Genomic DNA, 20,676 nt, shown 5'->3' with positions numbered 1-20,676 from the left:
TGACCTGATGGATGAATAGGAAGTGGCTCAGTGTGCCTCTTGTTTTTAGACACACAAACAAGAGTGTAGTTCTTTTGTGAGGGTGTTTTTGAGATGGATGGGATGGCTTGATGAAACAAGGAGGTGCATGTGTAGCCGGAAACTGCAAGTGAAAAGAGTGGTTATTTAGAAGAGGAGCTAATTGAGAGTGGTTTGGAGAAAGAGTGGGTACACCATATAAGTAGGAGCAGCTGTCGAAGCAAGTTTGGGACTGTGTGCAAAGCATGGTAAAAGATATGGTAAAAGAGTATTTATCTCAGCAATAATTTCATGATCAATCTTTCTGGCCTTCATAATGGTGGTCTTGAATTTTTAATTGATTTTTATTGTTAATGTTGCTGATCACAGAAAATGAAAAAGCATAGGAGTTGATAGAGCTGTATTTTTTGAGGCAGGGATTTTGCAATCAAATACTTAACATAATTTACATTATTCATAAATGCCCATTTTGGACACTATCACTGTCAGTGGTTCCATCCAGCCCTTTCTATGAAGTGGCTCTGTGAAAGAGAGTCATGCTACTTCATTCATTTGCTGGACGCTCCCACTTGTCCTCCTGTATGTGAAAAGCATTGTAGGTGGGCAGCAGAGCAGAAGTAAGATGTGTTTTGTTAGTTGTCTGAAGCCCTGGGGACCGGAACCGCATAAGCTCCCCATACTATGCCCTGGATTGAGAAAAATAAATCCATTTGTTTCTGACAAACATTTTGTCATTAAAAATATGAGATAGAAAAACAGAGTCTGCTGTGTGTGCCTTCTTCTAAAGCAGCTATTGTTTGGGTGTCAGGATCATTAGTTCATTGGGATATATTCTGCAAGCTAATGCTTCTGGTCTAATTCACACTGGGAGCTACGCGCCCACTTTTCCAATTCAGGGCCCGGTTAGGAGGGAAGATGTAACAGCAAAGTAACATGACCACTGAAATCACTGGAAAGGGCGTAGCTTATGTCTGCCAAGGCCATGCATCAACTTTATGCAAATTCATCATATGATCTCACTATTCAGAGTTCACTGGCAAAACATATCAGTGCTTAGGGAAACCAGGGTAGCTTTAATTGACCCCAAAGAGGATTTGAAAGAGTTACGAGACTGCCAGTTTGCATTTATACAGATTGAAGAGGACAGACAAGACAGAAAACTGAAAAAGTTTGTGTACACAAGTGGTGGTCATTGACCTCCTCATCATCTGAAAGTTTGAAATGATATGAACCAATGAAGTAGCTGAGAACAGGTCTATCCTCCAGCGTTAATTCCTCATTCGGCTGACAAAACCTTTTATCATCTGGAGATCGCATAGATAATTGAATGGATGTTAGCCAAAGAAGCACAAAACAACTTTTAGTTTTGCATTTTTGGGGGTAGTTTACAATAAATTTGCATACCATCAGAAAAATGACATCCAATCTAGATAGTGAACAAAGTCTTTTGGGTTTTTTTTCAGAATGTCTTCAGTTTTGTGATGTGACAAACGCCCTCCCAAATTCCTTTGAATTAGCTCAATCGTTCGTCCTCCTCTTGTAGTTTGTAACTTTGGCAAAGTGAGACAAAGTGAGGAATGTTCAGATCAGAAGCTTGGCCTCTCGAAGATAAGACACGTCTACAAGAGCGGAGGGGGGGAGAGAATCAAGGATGGCAAAGAAATAAATTACCCAAATGATAGGATGAAATTAAAAATCCAGGAGTCAGAGGTCTTCTGAGCTGATGCTTGAGCTTAGCCAGACACCAAATGAGGAGAAAAAGGATTGTTGTCTTTAAGACACTGCACTTCAATTACAGACTCCTCCTCAGTTTAGGAAAGGGATGTTTAACAGTCCCATGGAAGACGGATTAAACTGGGGCAATCCTTTAAGTCTTGTTTGTTATTCCAGGATGTGAAGGCTTTGGTTAAGGTGACAGAAAAACATAGAAGTACTACTGTGCTGAAAACACCTCTTAGCAGCCGTTGTGGACAGAAATGTAAGCAGTCTTTTTGCCATGAAAGTGCCGGTTTAAAACGTAAAAAATTCTCAACAAAGCAGAAGAGCACACAATACAGCCTGACACTGTCCGCAACACAGCCTGCAGCAATTAAGAACGTATAGTCTTTTTTTTTTTCATGCGAGCGCTTGGAGTGGTGTTTTTCTGTGTTCCTTTAACTTTGTTTTGACTGCTTGTCTTAGTGAAAGACCATCATTTGGAGGTTTCTCATCATCTGTTTGATATTAGTGGTGAGGAACACATGGCCATTCAAAGGCAGAGCCCTGTGTGACATCATAGACCACAAGGCAAAGTGGGGATCGTCAAGACCCCAGACTGAGGACTCTGAGCACTACCTGACTGCCTCCATCCATCTGAGGCCGTATTGTCCAAATAATGTGCCAGCGTGGGTCTCTGCTGCTGGTGCGTGCACGGAGGTTTTTGCAGAAGTGTGTGTTGTCTCTCTCTCTCTCTCTTGCACAGACAGCAGAGATCTGAGAGGCCTTTTTCATAATATCTTCAGTGTTATATCAGAGTAAAATGCAGAGCACAATAAACTGAACTGAACTCAAACTAGCACATATTGTTTATGATGATTAAATGAAAATGAAAAAAAAAACAAAACAAGATGCAACAGAGTTTTAATTGAATGTGAATCCCCTAACCAGACACCTACAGACACACAAAAGCAACCTCTATCCTACATTTGGTTCTGACTGAACAGGTTCAAAAATGTGTGCTACAGAAACTGTAAATAACTTCAGATTCACAGATAGCAAAGTGAAAGTTTCATCTATATATATAAGCAGACAAGACATTAGCCTGGGGAGTAATGACGCCCAATTTGGCGTGCACACCTGTTTATGTTGGCCTGGGGTAGCAAGCGGTGCTTGTAAAATATGAGCGAGGTTAATACTTATGCGGTGACGCCCTCAGGCCTCACAGCTACAGTAAGGACAGCATCAGCAGTCTCAGACGATGGGATGGGTCTAACCCCAGGCGCTGCTGTATTTGTGTCTGTGTTCATGTGTGTGCAAAAGATCAGGGCAGATTTAAAGAAGAACACTAAGCATTTATTTGTCCGCTCACCTCACCTCCTGTTTTTGTCTGCATGCCACTTCTTATGTGTGTGTGTGTGTGTGTGTGTGTGTGTGTGTGTGTGTGTGTGTGTTTGTGTGTGTCTGCATCTGCCAGTGCGTGTGTGAGAAAGACACATTCCTAATGGGAAGTGGGTTTCTACGTGGAGACATTTGGCGGAGGGAGTTCGAGGACAGCCCACACGCGCTTTTGTGCTGCTCAGTGTCCAGTGGTTGGCTAGGCCACGGCTTCTCCTTGAGGTTATTTTTCCTCCTCACGTTTTGTTTTCATGAAGTGAGGTCGGGGTTCTAAAAGCAGACTCCACCTAGGGAAAACTACAAGACCCTTAAGGGCCCTTTTCTTAGCACTTCACCCCTCACCCTATATGAGATGAGGCAGAAGATGAACATTCTGGAAGAAGCAAATTACAAATTTCACAAAAATGAAAATGTATATCTTGGTAATGCATTTTCCATGGCCTGTTGCTGTTAACGTATACTGAGGTACAGTATTTCCGAGGACACAGCATGAATTTTAACAGCTAATGTCTCGGCAGTTCATCTTTTTACACCATGATTCATATTTTTTAGCAAATTGAATTTGCCACTTCAGTTTAATGCTGCAAATAATAAACTGAACTAAAATTACAAAGAATTAACTCAGTCCAAACCATAGAAACTCAGAAAGGCTCCAAGTGCTGCGCTCTAAATGATCTGTTCTGATAAAACAACATAAATATGCTACACAGCTGAGACCACAGAACTTGACACTCCACAGCTGCAATTTGGAAAATCTTGGCATTTTCAATGTTTTTGTTAACTTACACAGCACACAAATGTTGTCAACAACTTTAAAAAATCTGTCGTGATCACCTCAAGCCACTTCCCTTCACGTCTAAGCTCACTGACAAGTCTTTTGATTGAGCAGTTAGTTAGTTTCCTACTGTAAATCAACGAGTATCACTGGAGTCAGTTACTCCTTTGCTTCACTGAATACTTTAGAGTCAGTTCCAGAGGCTAGTCCAGGAATAGCCAACCCCAGTACACAGCCAGTGCCAGTGAGATTCAGTGCCAGTGTATCATCCTTCCCTGTCTAGCCTGTGGAAAGAGCAGTGGTGGAGGTGAAGAGGTTCCATGATGTGGGTCATATACATGGAAAGTTGTGCTGAATCCTTTGCTTTTCCATGGGGATGGAAGGTCACCGGAACAACACACAAACAGCTCCAGCTCAACATGTAGCTGCAAGAAACACTGGGCCCTGTTGTTCAAAGAAATTATCTGACTAAATTTAATGGCTTTTTCTGCTGTGTCAAACCCAACAACTACTCCAGATTTTAAGCGTTTCTGGCAGGTAATGATGAGCAGCCTGGTGACAAAGTTTGCTTAACACAAGTGAACTTGTCCATCTCCTGCTCAGAGAGTTGATGGCTAACTCGGTCTGTCAGCAGAGCGCACCGCACGGAAAGCAACATCAGAGAAATTGGTTGCCCAGCGCTTGTATATTTCTGTCTCCATCTGTGTCACCGGCTGGAAGTCGGCTAGTGTACATGCCTTTGAATATGTAGGGCATTGGACACCAGCTCCATGTGGTTTGGGAGAAGTTAAAGGCTGGTTGGGGCTTTAATCCGCCAACCCTCCTCCCAGTTTTTCCCCTCTTTTTCTTGTCTCTGCGGGTCCCGTTTCCCCCCACCAGCTCCCCCATCTACCACACAGGCCCGTCAGCACCCCAGCTCCTAAAGACCCTCAGCTCCTCGCCACCCCCCACCCCTACTGCCTCCACACCAACTGGGCCTTGCGTCGCCACAGTCCTGACATCCTAATGGCTGATGGATGCACCAAGGTCACACTGATGATCTAGAGAAGTCCTTTGGTCCATCATTGAGTCTTTGATCAACATACTTAACCCTTTCTTCCTAAGAACCCCCTCAGTGGATGAGAATGTGGGGAGATTGAGTTACGCAGTGCTGGGTAGCGGGCAGGCTGACATCCCTTTGGTAACACATGTCTTTGTTTAAGGCAAAGCTCTGGCACTGACAGTCCTCTTCCAAGCTCCTCTGCTTCTTTAATACTCCACCAAAGTTACCAGGGAGAAGTTCTAGAGAAGAGATCCAGCCCCTGGTTTATGAGAAAACCTGCAGTTTTAACCGAACGACCTGTGTAGTTACTCAGTCAACCATGCTGTTAAACCAACAGAAAGCATATCTTTTGGGAGACAGACTTTAAGGAGAAGATTGATACCGCTGTCATATTAAATTATATAACAGGCTAGCAGCCAGAAGACAGCTATCTTATCTTAGCATAAGGTAACACAATCCACCTACCAGCAGCTAGAGCTCTAAATCTCACTAATGATTACATTATATCTGGTTTGTTGAATCTGTAAGGAAACAAATGTGCATGTGGGGTTAAGTACTGGAACAATTTCCTAGCCTTCATTTTTATGGATTAAACAAATGACAAGTAATTAATTTGTGAGTTTTAAAAGGTGCTGGCATGTAGATTTTGTTACCTTTACAGTCTTTGTGCCTAGCTAACCAACTGCTGGCTGTAGGCTTATATTTACCAGACAGATTTTGGAGAGGTATTTACATTACTCGGCAAGAAAGTGAATAAGCACACTGTATTTCCCCAAATGTTGAACTGTTAGCACATTACTTAGCTAGCCCAAGCCTGTCTCTTTCCGATAGCGACTCACTGGAGCCTACGATCTGCCCTGAAGATGTAGGGTATTATAACCTCTTTTATTGCAAAGACAACAATGGCCGACGTTCTTGTCAAGCGACAATCACCACCACCCACTCCTGGAGACAAACCACGTTCGGTGGCAGAGAAAATGTTCAAATAGCCTCTTTAAAGCTTTTACAGCTGTTATACATCAAGGGTCCCAGTAATCCTTGAATAATACCAGTGTATTGGAGAGATGCATTTCAAATATGTACCATTAGTCAGTTTCTATCAGCAATGTGAGTAATCATTTTACTTGCAGTGCAGGTGTAAACTTGTTGAGTATGAACCACACTGGCACCAAAACAACTTAATGTTTTTTGGATGCAGAGAGCTGTGTGCTACCACAAAGTAATTTAATTCAATTTTGCTTCTAAGAAACAGGATACGGTTTTCGCTGGAAGCCAGTTCACTTGTGTCTATAATTATTTATGGTTCATCTGAATGATATTTTCAAGCCATTCTGTGAATAACTCTTTGTTTTTTTAACCAATTAACTTCTGTGGGTGGGAGATTATAATATGACTATATGAAGTGGCATATGTGTTGTAAATCTCATAGGAGGATTAAACAGCAATTATATGGTGTCATTATATGGTGTTAATCAGATCTATTGCTTTGAGTTCCGTAAACACAACAAATCAAATTTATGTTCTTGCATTAGCAAAACAAAATCTTTGTTTAATGTTGCGAAGGATTAGCAAGATAATGTCTTTACCTTGAGTTTGCTCAGTGATGATTTTCATTACCCATTCACAACATATGAAATGTGGTTTGAAAAATAGTTGCTCAGTATGTTCATTTTAGGATCACCTTACCAGTATTCGGATATGTTCTATCAATTAGCGGGCTTGGGCAGAAAGCAGAGGAAAAATTAATATGTTTCTAATTTTGAGTATCATGGTTTCTACATATGGACCTGCATATCATCCTTCCAAAGAAAACTTCTACCCTTACATTTCTCTGTTTTATTGAGCTGAATTGCAATAAAATGTAATCCACAAATACATAAACGCATTAGACCTCACTGGGAAGTGCTATTAGGTCTGTCTTGGAGCAGCCGTAAAATCCATTTTTAACTCCTGCCAGTTTGCTGGCCTCCGACCTGCAGTTACACCTCTCATCACTCGGGCCATTAAAGAATACTGCCTGCTCCCTCTATAGTTGTGATGGGGCGCGCAGACACTCACGCCGTTCCTGTCCTGTCATGTCCCAACTGTCTGCTTGGCTTTCTGTGGACTTTTCCCATGCGTGCAGGTTGGTGAGGCAACAGCAGCTGTCAGACAGTGGTTGTTGGCAGGGCGTGGTGCCTGACCAGCGGGTCTGACCAGACACTTGTGCTCCTGTGCTGAGCCACGGGCAGAAATTTGACCCCAAAGCCTGCCTCAGACTACTGGTTGACGTGCTGTGGTTGTCGGGGTCAATGACAGCATGGATGACACTCGGTGGTGTGAATGACCTGGACTTCCTGGGTGTGCTTGGGCGCATCTGGATTGGCTAATTCTGACAGAGGATGTCTGGGCAGCTTTTACATGTCTATTCATCTTTCTTTGATTAAGCTTCTATAAGCTGGCTAAGTGACTTCACAGCTAAACAAACTGTGATTTGTGACCCACAGTAATCCTGCTCTTGGGTCATATCCCTTCTTTTCTCTTTCCTAAAATATGCCACTTGAAGTTCACTCAGTAAGATCTTTAGATCTGGCTGAAGAATAAATAGTGAACACAGCTTGAAGCAGAACTGGTTTGAGAGGAGTATGAGTGATGACTGTCACTATGGAAACCTCCTCATGTTTTCAGTTTGAAGCTGACATCTTAATAGGTCCTGTTGTGTGCTGATATGTGGGGATAGTAAATGTTATAAATGTATGAGGTGAGTTATTAGGAAGTCTGTTAATTACAGGGGTGGGACAAGGTATAAATCTTGTAGATTAGAGGCTGGATGTATAAGCAAGACAATCTGCAAGCTCAACATTTGGTACTTTAGAGGCCCTGTGATGGCAATGCCGGGTAGCCGCAATGTCAAGATGTGGCATGGAAGACTCGGTTATCAGTCCAGCTGAGTCTGCATGAAACTGAAGCTGATGAATGTAGATTCATAAAATAGGTAAGGGGTGGCCATGTGCAGTTAAAAGACCAATGCAGTTCATTGTTTTCCATAAGATATTGAAATCCTGCCAGATATTGTGTGACCAGAAGCCAAATAGTTTGCATGTAAATTGAATGTGTGAATATAATGACAAAGGAACACAAATTAAGTGTTCAGCTCTATACTATTTTCAGAATGTCAACCCTGTAATGGCCATTGCAATATGTAGCTGATTAAACTGCAGAAACCACTGCAGTCACTCATTCATTCAGTAGTCTGTACTAACCCTAACCCTAACTTAAAGGATAACTGAGGTTTATTACAACTTAGCTCTTATTTTTATAGCTTTGGCCATCATTTCTATTATGATTACACTGTATTCTTGAATGGAAAATACAGGAATTGGGCCTCTCTATAGAAGCTCTCTGGAAGTCTACGTTTTACCAAAACAAGAAAAGAAGAAGAAACCATTATTTTTATTAGCACATAGTAATAAAAATATTCTATATAATATTCTATTATTGATGATAGGCTAATAATTTAATATTGAAAAAATTGCCTAAAATTCTAACTAAAAGTTTTTAGTGTCCTTGTCAGTCATAGGCCCTTAGAAACATCATAATAGATGAGTTACTCTTCAAGGTTGTGTGTGTAAACTTTTCTTACATCAACTGTAATAAAGCAATTTGGGGTTACCAGGATATGTTAACAGGGCTGAGGTCTGTGAAGTGTCGAATGGGTCACAACAGAGGTGACCTAAAATGAAAGACGAACACAAACAAACACAAACATTCCTACTGGGTGAGAGCAGGCAAGCCTGGGTAATGAGAACGGGTCAGGAGGGAGGCTGATGGCTGGAGCTGGAGAGACAGGTCTAGAGGTTGGAGTATTCATGCACAATGGGCCATGAGAGGTTCCTTTCTCCCCTGTGGCAGGCCCTTTCACAGGTTCCTCCTCCCTGAAGTCCTTAAAAAGACCCCACATGCGTCCCCACTGCCCGGTCAGTCCACTTTCCTTTCCCATCGTTCCCCAACAGCTGTTTCTGGGTGGCGTTGTGTCATTATTTGGACTCATTTACGGCCCCCTGCCTGTGAGGAGCTTGGTTTTGTTAGGGTTGTTGTGGTAGCTTGCTCACATTTGGTTTCAAATATGTTGCATGTAAGTTATTTGATGGTTTGGCTGTTGACAAGTGCTGGTTAAACTAATTTCGGTGCTCATAGAAAAAAAACAAGCCTCCAATGAGAATGAACACTTGGAGTACATTTTTCAAAAGTGACGTATTTTTTTCAGTGCTGCTGTTTCGACATTGCAGGAATGGTTTCCTTTAACCATAATATAATGTTGCTGGCACAAAACGTTTGAAAGAGATATTTCCTAATTATGACTGGGGAACATAATCTGTGATCAGATATCAAATGAAACCAACGTGGCATGTTTTTCGTGTGGAGAGCAAAACTCCGCTCTGCAATTTTGGCGAAGCAAGAGATGTCTCAGATGCTCACTGACACTCGCTCTGACTCGAAAAGACAAGGCATCATCTACCACAGTAGCTGTGACATTTTCTGGGCTTTGGATAAACAGGTGCACCACCGCGACCTTCATGGAAAGAGTCTCGTGTCTGTAACTAACCCGCTATCTCTCCCAATCCACATAAAGACCTTGTGGATTGCGCAGGAGGACACTGGTGGATGTATCACGTGAAAAAGTGATATGGCTCACTGTTATGGTTCTGTGCCAGAGGAGCTATAGGAGAGACCCGTGTGGTCAAAGTGGTGAGGAGAGGCCTCACAGTGTTGGCAGCAATGTCAGCTATACTACACCAGATGCTGCTTCCACTGTCATTCATTTGAAGCAATTGCGCATTTAAGTGTCTACCTGCTTCCATTCTATGCAGAGTGCAGTAAGCTGTCAGCACACGGTGTAAATCGGGCTGGTTATTACATCAACTCAACTTTGATTTGTTCCAAATTTATAATAGTAATATCAGAAGTCAAAACAATGAGACTCACTTACTTATTAGCCAATACAGACCTTCTGTACGGGGTAAATCAATATTATAAACGTCACAGTTTAACTATTCATTTGAAGATTGTCCAATCCTCATGCATTTTATATTTGGACACTGCTTGTGGCTTATGGAATGCTTTTAGCGGTCGATATAATTAGCTGCTGCATAAACACGTGGAATTTGTTACAAGGGTTTGAGTTATCAAAGCTGTACAACCCCCCCCCCATTTTGCATTTTTTCATTGCTTTGTTGTTGACTTTGTTTCAGGCTCTGTTTTGTGAATGAGGGTTCTGCTATGGCCTCCAGTGTGATCCGTAATCTTAATATTTTGTGATTTACAAATGTTTTTCATCACAGTGGGAAATGAGCTGTAACATTATAGAGGGGAAAAAGCTTGGAAGTTGTGCATATTTTGTGTGAAAATACGACTGTTTTGGAACACACTCAGCATACAGACGGAGAAGTGGATTATGTTGCAGAAGTGATGTGAGACTTTTTTTTTTCACAGTGAAAAGTGGTCAGTATTATTTCCACTGGAGCTGACACGAACTCAAACTTGCTAACCACAGAAAAAAAAAAGAGCAAAAGGATAAAGGATGTGTATATCATTGATTTGTTAACGATGGAGGAGAAAATAGCATGGAGTTACAACTAGGAATGCAACAATCCAATCCAATTACATGTATCGGTGGCGATGCTGGCCTTATTAAGCGGATTGGATATCGGCCACATGTCACAAATCCACATTAAATACAGTTTAAATATCTAGTATTTCTGCTATCAATTACATTAATTTGATCACAAGAATCCAATAAGTGTCTTAACAATGTCTGGCCTTATGTGCCCTGTGAGTTTGAAGCGATGAGGTATACAGATTTAACATTTGTGGAAAAGGTGTTGAGGTAGGTCTATGTTGTTGGGAATGAAGAAGCTGGATGGCTGCGTCCATAGTTCAAGTTCACACAAAATGTGCAATAAATTAATGTGTTTGCGTCACAGTTAAAGCAGACTTACAGATTATAGAGCTCCTTAGTAACAAACACCATTAACATCACACCAGAACCCAACAGATCATTACCATGGCGATAACTTACTCATTCAGTAGCGGCTGACAACTCAAACTAAATACCTCCCAAGCTTCTTTTCCATCATTGTAATAAGAAGGTCATGACTAAAGGCGGAATCAGGGCCATAGGATTTCCCTGCCTGTGTATGTAAGTGGCCACGCCAGTCATGAGGCCTGGGTCACAGCAGCCATTCTAGTCAGTGGTCACCATGGTCCAGTTGTTAATGATTGAGTGTGTTCCTTGTGCTGACACTAAGTGGTGAGTCAGGTCAAACGGCCATTCAGAGGAATTCCATCCCTGACATTCCTGCGGTTCCCTCAGGTTCACATCACGGAGGCTGCGAGGGAAAAAAGGTCAAACAATGTGATCTGGAATCTGGGAGGGAGTTTGCCACCGCTTGTTCACAGCTCCTGAGATATGAGTTAAACATGCGGAATGTTAATCTGTCAATGTGTGGTCATGGTGCGTTTTTGTAAGCGGTTGTGATTTGAATCACGAGGCCCTGCCGTACTGCCCAGGCCCTCTCCGCCTATCAGGCGTGATTAGAGGTAACCAGTTCTGACACCCTGATGGCCATGAGAGACATCCCTCGTCCACCAACAAAGCCACATGTCACACACGGCCATCTTGTTTTCTCCCAGCAGGCCTCTGGAATGTAGTTCATCCCCTTGGCCTCCTCAATAAGGCCATTCTACAAATTCAGGGTGAGAGACTATTGAATCGACTCTTCAGGGGGATGCAAAATAGCCCTCAGCATGTGAAACTATGTAGAACGAATGCATTTTAGCACCCTTTATCTGTCCCTCAATAGACTGTCTTCATTGACACGGGCATTCTGAAGCCTGTCTTGGTAAACTTGTCTCCGAAATGAAACGGTGAAACAGTGGGGAAGACATATGTGATGATCAACTCAAGCTCTAGCAATCCTAATGATACTCCTGCACTGGAAACATAAATCTCATTTAAAATTCACAAAAACAGCCAAACTTGTTTGAAATTGTTTGCAAGAAGAGCATCTGAGACCCCAAACCCTGAGCGTACCAGTCATAACCTTCTTTGGTTTCTCGTTTGAAGGAAGTGAAAAATGCATTTTTTAATCTCAGTATGCAGGGATAGATCCATGCCATGTTGGAAAAACATTTGCACCACAGCTCTGGTTTGTGGCTGGCTATTGTACAGGGAGTGGTATTTCACTTATGAAGTGATTCCGTTACAGCTGTCCCCTCAACCATCCCCCCTCTGCACGCACTCACTTACTCCCATTCAACCACACATGCATGCACACACACGCGCACACACACAAACACACACACACACACACACACACAGGCAGAGCCATTTAAACACAGTTCTCCATAAACACGTACAAATCAGTTCCAACGGGTGCTCCAGCAAAACTCAGACATGGACCCAGACCCACAGCACTCAAAAACAGGTTATTTTAGAAATGACATGATATGCCAAGTTGCACATCTGCAGTTAGATCCTGCCAAGCTGCCATGTGAAATACGATCTAATGCTGGTCTGCTTGATTCCAATGAATGACATCCTTACGCTCCTATCTGTTGAATAATGCATTTCACTTAAATCTTCATGCAGGGGGGGGGGCTCTCTGGCTGGTTGGGGGGAAACAAATCTTGAAAGGATTATTATATTTACTTTCTTTGGCGAAAGTCTGAATTGGTATGGGAGGTAGTTGTGGTTTTTGTGGTCATGTGTTTATTGTTTATGCTTTGTATTTATCCTTAATTAATGCCGAGCTGATGAGTGCTGTCACAGACACCAGCGAGCAACGGTCGGGTCTCACGCAATGTGCGGATGATTTCCTCCCCACATTCAAGGCCTTGGAGAGGAGCAAAACACTTCCTCCGGCTTGTCTCTTTGAGCCGAAGCAGGAAGACAGATGCTCTAGAAAAACACACACCAAACCAAAGACTGTCAATCTGTGTTCCCGCTACTCCTCAAATGCACGTCTTTTTTGGAAGCCGTCTCCTTGTTTTCAGCATGCACTCTGGAGCAAGAGGAAGTTCAGAGACGTGTTTTCCAGGATCGCAATAGTTACACACGTTTTCCCCAGATGAAGGCTTGGGATCCACATGCAGATCAGTCATGAGGGTCACTGCAAGGTCTCTCTGACCTCCCTGTATGTGGCTACCTCCATCCAACCAATCTCTGTCATGGGATTATTGTTTTCAAATGATCTGCTCACTGACAAATGATGTGTGACCAATTTTAAAATAATGCAACTTGTCTTCCCTGAGAAATGGAATCTGAGTTATACAGTTGGAAGTTGAATGGACATGTTATGTGGAATCAAAAGTGACTGACACTGCTTTTGATTAATGTTCCACTTATTTTAAACTGACACTTGCATTTGATAAGAGTCTTCCATATTTGTAATAGCCTAGCCTTTATGGTGCAATACATTAATAGTAATTCTAACATGGAGCTTGCTAAAGTGTCAACTGAGATACTTATAAACTTCAATACCAAAAAACTAGAATGCGCTTCCTTGCCTCAGTAAAGAAAGTAAACTTTAATGCATTTCTTGATTTGATTTTGCATACTATAAACCTTATGTCCAAGTGTTAGCAGTTGCTTCATCATACATCCAGCAGAGACAGTGCTACATTAACTTTAAGTTATCTATCTGAACATCTGATCAATGTAAACCTTTTAGCACTGTTTTGGTCTCCACCAATTCCTGAATTTGAAATCTGGATGTTTAGTTGCAAAATGCTTTACTACATTCACCAGCTAGCAGCTATCTTTGTCTCTCTGCTGTTTGGTGTTGGGGAGGTATAGAGTACATTACCCGAGCTTTTCCACCTAAAACAACTGTATTGTTGTAAAACAACATCCGTATCCGGACACTACGGTAAAACTGAACGAGAATTGTAAAGCAGTGCATCCCTTTTCACGTTATACAGTCTCTTTAAATCAATGATTGATGTTAAAAAAAATATTAATTAGTGGTGCTTTAAAAACAAACAATGTAATAGATGTTAATCATGCATAACCATACGATAATACATCAGCTGACGAAATTCAGTGCAGTCTCTCAGCAAGTGAGACTCACTCCTAGCAAAATAGTTTATTGGAGCACACTATTTAAACTGTATGTTGAACATCATACATGGTAAATAATCCTAATATAAATGTCTACAGCAATGTATCTCTATAAAGCCCAGCTGTATGTCCTGTCCTGTCCTGTCCTGTCCTGTCCTGTGTAATTCTTATTGAGTCCCAGTCTTTGTTGCTCCTGGGATTTTCCGGAATTAGATCTCTTCTGTATAGGTTACAATAAAGACGTTAAAGACCCTTGTGGCTTGCTAACTCAAGCATGGGGGACTGTTTTGTGGAGCTGTTGACTCATCCTAAATATACTCCTCTCTATTTTGGTTGAAGCGCTTAACATGTCACGGCTGCTCTCCCCTATAGAGGAAAACACCGCTATGCTTCATTTTTGCTTGGGGTCAGGATCTCCCCGAGGGAGAGAGCGGACGGGTTTCTCAACCCGCCGTATCAGCAGGACAATCCTGACATGTATAATCTTTAATGCACAGCTGCCTTTTACTACATACTACTGTTCTACCACTGAGGCCTGACAGTGCCAAGGCCTGTGGTGGCATGGGCGGTGCAGGCCTCAGAAGTTTGTTTTTGTCTCGTGGGCTCCAAAATCATATCTCACCACCTGAGGACAGGAGCGCTTGGCTCCATGATTCACTAGAGTGCGGTGGGAGAGTTGAGGAAAGAGGGTGGATCACTTCACTTTGGATTACAAGGACCACATTACTTTGCTTCGGTTTTAGGTTTAAAGAACATTTCTTTGTTTCGCTTGCACTGTATCAGAGGAAATGCGATGAGCTGAAAATCAACTGTGCTCTACTGCAATAAATTCCGATCTAATCTAATGCCTTTGTCCAGTTAACTGCAGGTAATGTACAGTCAAAGCCAGTTCAGGGCTGTCACACAAACTCTGAGAGAAACCAAGGAAGCAAACAGATCTTTAAGTAACAAGATTCATGAAATTAAATGAAAGAAGACACACAAAGAACAAATATCATGCAAACACAGTTAAGGACTCACAGCACACACAACACTACCAACAAAAGCACAATATTGAGGCTAATCTGTCATCTATTTCTAATCTGTAGAGACATCTGACTATCACAAAGTAACATATTTGTCGGTTTATTTGCTCATGTGAAGTGAATTTTAAGACGGGACTGGACCTCTGCTGGGCCATGTTGACAGCCTGATCCGTTATTGACATGTGGTGAGATGCAGAGCCTGGAAACAAATAAGTTCTACTCAGACCAGGCCAGGCCACACTAGGCCAAAGTAGACCAGGTTTGATTCAATCTAAGATGAAGAAAAAACAAACATTAGATCAAATCGTTGGCCCAAATTCTAGGGTTGAAAGATGTATGTTACTTAAAATTAAATCTCTTTCCTGTGCAAATCAAACTATGTCATCAACATGAATATAGCTTTCTTTAAGAAACGATCATAATCATAGGATCCGATGAAGCCATATAGCTTCAGCATGTTGATGAGACAATAAACCAGTTTTTATTTGCATGAGGAGGGAAGTGCATCTTTCATCACTTCTTCCACAGTGCCCAAGGCTGCTTCCTTCTCCGCTGTGCGGCCAGCACCCATTCAGCCACACAGGAAGCATCTTCCACTGCTCCCCCTCTCCCTCCTCTTCTCCTCCTCTCCCTCCTTTTTCACTCAGTCTCCTCCTCACTCGCCCATGGTGGAAACTATTAACAGGGCAGGGTTCCATGGAGCAGTGTGGCGAGGTTATCGTTCACACAGCTTTCCCTCTCCCTTTCCTTTTCTGTGTGTGTGTGTCTCTCTCTCTCTCTCTCTCCCTCTCTCAGTACAGTAATCCTCAACACACAGCCCAATATAGCGGGGGAGACTCACTGCCCTCTGTTTTTAAACCTCCACAGCCACAGGGTAACGATTTTTCCTGATACACGCGTGGTGAAAATGCGTAAGACTTGACCTTTTTTTCATGGGCCTCGGTGTGTCACAGGCAGGGGTGACATGGGAAGGAAAATGTGATGGCCAGCCGACTGTGAAACAGTTTTTTAAAGTGTCAACAGAGGAGCCATGTAAAGACCCTAAGATGAAACAGCTTGTAGTTTAGAGGAATAGTAACTTTTTGGGAAGTGTGCTTATTACTTTTCTTTACGAGAGAAAGTATCAATAGGCAAATTTCCACCATTTTTTATGTACATTTTAAATTAGTGCATTAAAGAAATTCTAGAAATTTGAAAAATAAAAATAAATTATGCATGGCTGAAGTGGAAAAATTTGGCTTACCAAAAAAGAGATAAAAAACGAATAGGGAGACAACACCTACCTACCAATGTAACGGAGAACACAATGGAGACATTCAGTTCTTACAGTTCCATCTCTGTGTGTCAGGTACAGAGTTGTGGTCAGTGCATGTTTTGGCTAGCTTAGCACACAGACTGGAGGAGGGAAACGGCTGGCTATGCTCTCTAAAGCCACATAAATAAACAAAAAAACTGCCTTCAAATCTGTCTTTACAAGTTGTGTCTTGTTTAAAAGGAGCTATTTGTAAGTTTTACTATTGCTACATAGCAACCATTAGCATTAACAGCTAGAAGAAACACTGCGACTTTGTTCCTTAAGTCGCCAAGAGCTGTCTCCAGTGGTGGAAAGCAATGCCGACTCTTGTCTCTATCACGTCTTTTCTACTACTGAAGTTAGCACGCTAACCAGCTAGCCCAGCGTATCATAACCTTTTGTCTTGTAAATGCAATGGCGGCCGGATAAACTGTGTTCGGCAGCAGAGAAAACTTACTAATAGCCCATTTAAATTGCACATGCACGTAAATAAACTATTTTCTGATGAACAGTTTATCCGTCTGCCCAGTAACACTGTTCATCGTCTCCAGTTACCGTACAGCGCGGGTTGCTAGACACGGGTGGCGCACACAGGTTTTGGTTTTGTTTCTGTAAACATTGATGGTATCAAACCACCTCACTGTGATTTCAGGAAGTTGCTGCAACCGGCTGTTTGTGGCCAAAAACAGCCTCAGCATGCAACAACCCCTGAAGCCACAAAATGCTGTTTTTATTTTTCTATTTCTGTATGAGGTACAATCAATTAATGTGTTTAGAAGCGTTGGTAGGCATATTTTTTACACTCTGTTTCTCCCTGCCACCAGTCTTTATGCTAAGCAAGGTTAAATGTGGCCTGCCTCCTGCTCCGTACTTATATCATATCATTCTTCTCATCTCTCGCAAAATTAAACATATTTCCCAAAAGTTGAGCTGTTCATTAATAGATTGAGTGTATATAATTTTAAATAGATTTGAAATTGTGTGCATGGGACTGTATTTATCTGTAGGTCCATCCTTCCCACACAACTAGAAACACACTCTCTATGACTGTAATGTACCTGGTCACACACTGTGTACTGTAGTGCAGTCCGTCCCCTCACTTCTAATCTCTCAGCCAGCCTCATCACTCTCCTTTCCTCTTCCTCCTCCTCCCCAGGCTGCTGAAAAGCTGTCATTGATGAGAACACTGTGAGGGGGTGAGAGGTGCTCGGGCCCCATGGGCTCGTGTAGCAGCTCCACTGAAAGACTCCCATTTAAACACACACACCTGTTAACAAACAGCAACAATGGGCTGCATGGCTGCCAGTTCAGTGAGCTCCGTACTCTGACCCCACTCCCACCCTTCGTACCCCTGGCGGATATTAAAGAGCTTCTATTTACCCATACTGGCACACAGCTCACAGGCCCCACAGAGGCTGGCCTGCCCAGGGTGTCCTCAATCCTCTATTGTCTGGTGATGGAGAACTAGGCGGATGGATGGCAAGGAATGCTGAGGTAAAAATGAGTGCTGGATGGGTGTTCTCTTTTAGGTCTGTACGAAATGTTGGAGAAGGTGTACAAAACATCAACTTGAGCCAAAGGTTGCCTTGGTTGTCCTCAAAGAAACTTGTGGTATAGTGAGCGGAAGTTGGTGTCACTTTTACTGCTCTGTTTGTCATATCTGGTTTGAATATGCTGATGTTTTGTAAGAAGTCTTAATGTTTTATTAAGTGTACCTCTCTGACTTTTTAGGTTTTGAACAGGGAGTCTTGGAAAAAGTGACCGTGGGCATAACTATGTAGTGGTGGCCAAAAGTTGCAACATCACTTTTTGATACTTTGCTGGCTTTTTGTCATTGCTTAGACAAATTCACCAAACACTGGCTTGTTTACTGACTAATATAGGAATCATAACAGGAGCTAAGAAAGTAGATTCAGGATGTTCCCAAGTAGTGTTGCACCCACTCATATAAAACTCAATAGTGAGCATGTTATCTCATATTCTCTTTGTGCTATTTTCAATAGGTCCTCCAAATTAAATGACAATAGATCATTCTCTCTGGATCACTTCTCTTGTCAGTGACTTCCAAAATGCGTATGACCATAACAAAATTGATTAATATGACTGTTTTCTGATCTGCCAACACGCATTAAAGCTACTTTATGTTTAGGGGAAGATGATGGTTATGGTTTAAAGAAAACAACGCAGACTGGAAGCTAATAGCAGTCTCCCATTTCAAAGTCACGGGCTATGTTGACCCAACTATCCACTCTGATCTCCTCCACAGGATGTGACGTTTTATAAAAGTCAACAGGTACAGTAAACAGTTCATTTGAGGTATTTAATCGTAACCAGTGTTTTTTGTTTTATTTTGCAGTCTAACTATTTTGATCGCAACTTATTGAAGGTCTTACTCAATATATATATTTTTTTTCTTCATATATTGTGTAGTGAGAAGGATTTTTATGGCTGTGAACATGTGGAGTTACCTCTTATTTTCCAAGACAAAAGCAAAAATTACATAAAAACTTAGAAACAGACATGTTTTTAGCCTTTTCCTATCCCTTTTATTAGTTTTTGACCTCTATGATTCACATTGGGAGGGTTCTGAACTACAGGTTAGGGTTTGGGAAAATAAGGAAAAATGACATCAACTATATGTCTGTTTTGTTCCATTAACTGTCTAAATTTTACAATCATATAAAACAAATAAGAGCTTGATAACTGACCTGAACAATGAATTGATTATCTGCAAACATTTGCCAACTCTCCCAGAATAGTGATCAAATCTGTTGAACCCATTCATAAAAAGTAACTGAACTTTGCACTAAGATTCTTTTTTTTCTTTTTTTTAAGTTTTTGAGAATTAAGAAATATGTCATTATTAAGAGCAAAAGTTTTTGCAAGGTGAACATCCTCAGACACAAAGCCAGCAGGGACCAGCCACTGCTGATGGCCACCATTCTTCAGATGGGGCCGCTCTTCAGTTCAGCTCTGACCACTCCTTTTGTGTTCACTGAGGGGGGCCGGCCATTCAACCCTATGGGACGGATAATAGCCTCGCTGGCCTGCTCCCCCTTCACTCCACTCCCCTCCACTGCTCCAGCCTCCCATAAAATTCCCCACTTTAATTGCGTTCCCTGGAAGCCAGTAGGAGAAGAGGAGGAAAAACGTAGAGGGAGGAGGGAAAAGAAAGAACTCTATAGTGGGGAGCCTGTATTCATCCCGGGCCTATGCATTGCAAACAACAAACTGCGAATCACAGTCTAGGAAGAAAGAGGCAGAACGGTCAAAAGCAGTGGAGGACTGGCCCACCAGTCTCCAATTCAGTGGGCCCTGGCTTCTTTAATAACTGATCGAGTTCACAATTAAACCCCGCTCACTGGTAATACAAGTCTCCTTAGAGGCTCAATTGCCATTGGTGGGAGACAGGGCCACTGTTGTGTCCCGGGGATTAAAGCAGGCAGGGGGAATCAAAAGCCATTTTACAATACAGTAATCAGCATGTTTTCCCTCTGAAAGGCCCTCTGCTCCCCCATTTAGAAAACACAGAGCATTACCTCCTTTCTGCTCCCTACAAAACCCATTCAGCCACCCGCTTTATTATATGGATTAATCCTATGCGTTGTTGGGAGCCCTGGAGCTCTGCAAAGCAGGGGGGGGGCGGAGGTGGAGAAGTGTCCACTCCAGACAGGTTGGTGAGGATGGGGAAACCCACGACCCACGACGAGTTGTAGACGCTCCCTCAATGGGACAGAATTAGTTAAGTAGGTAAACCCAAGGCCACTGCGGTTGATGATAGAAGATATATTAAGATAATTAAGTTATTCAGATATTTGTTGTTTGGGTTTCTCCATGATAACCATTAACACAAATATTTTGTCAATGAAAATTGTGACTAAAGTATACAGTATAAAAATCTGTTTTTAAAGCAAATGGCAACACAAAAAATAACAACAAGAAACAATTCCCATGACCAAAATCTTTTTAGTAAAGGTTGACTGCAATTAAGCAAAATGAAAAATACATCCAGTGATTAAATGATTTTTTTTCCCCCAGTAATTTATGTGCATATGGACGATACTATGCATAGAAGGAGCTGCCTTTGACTTGGATTGTGTTGCATGACTTTTTTGTGATATTGGTTTGCTGTAACACGCTGCTGCATTCCAATGTATCTGTTTTATCAATATTGTCCATTTCAGCTGTGTGGTGTAATGAAGTGTACAACTAAGCATCTGATTCATTCTGACTGGGGATTAATCTTTTTGTTCTTGTTTTCTCTATTATAATAAAGTGCAACTGTACCCATGCAATTACAGGAGATGTAGCCCAAACTGTGTGGTTATG

This window comes from Seriola aureovittata, chromosome 10, assembly GCF_021018895.1.
Source record: "Seriola aureovittata isolate HTS-2021-v1 ecotype China chromosome 10, ASM2101889v1, whole genome shotgun sequence".
Taxonomy (NCBI): domain Eukaryota; kingdom Metazoa; phylum Chordata; class Actinopteri; order Carangiformes; family Carangidae; genus Seriola; species Seriola aureovittata.
This window is presented reverse-complemented; position numbering follows the sequence as displayed.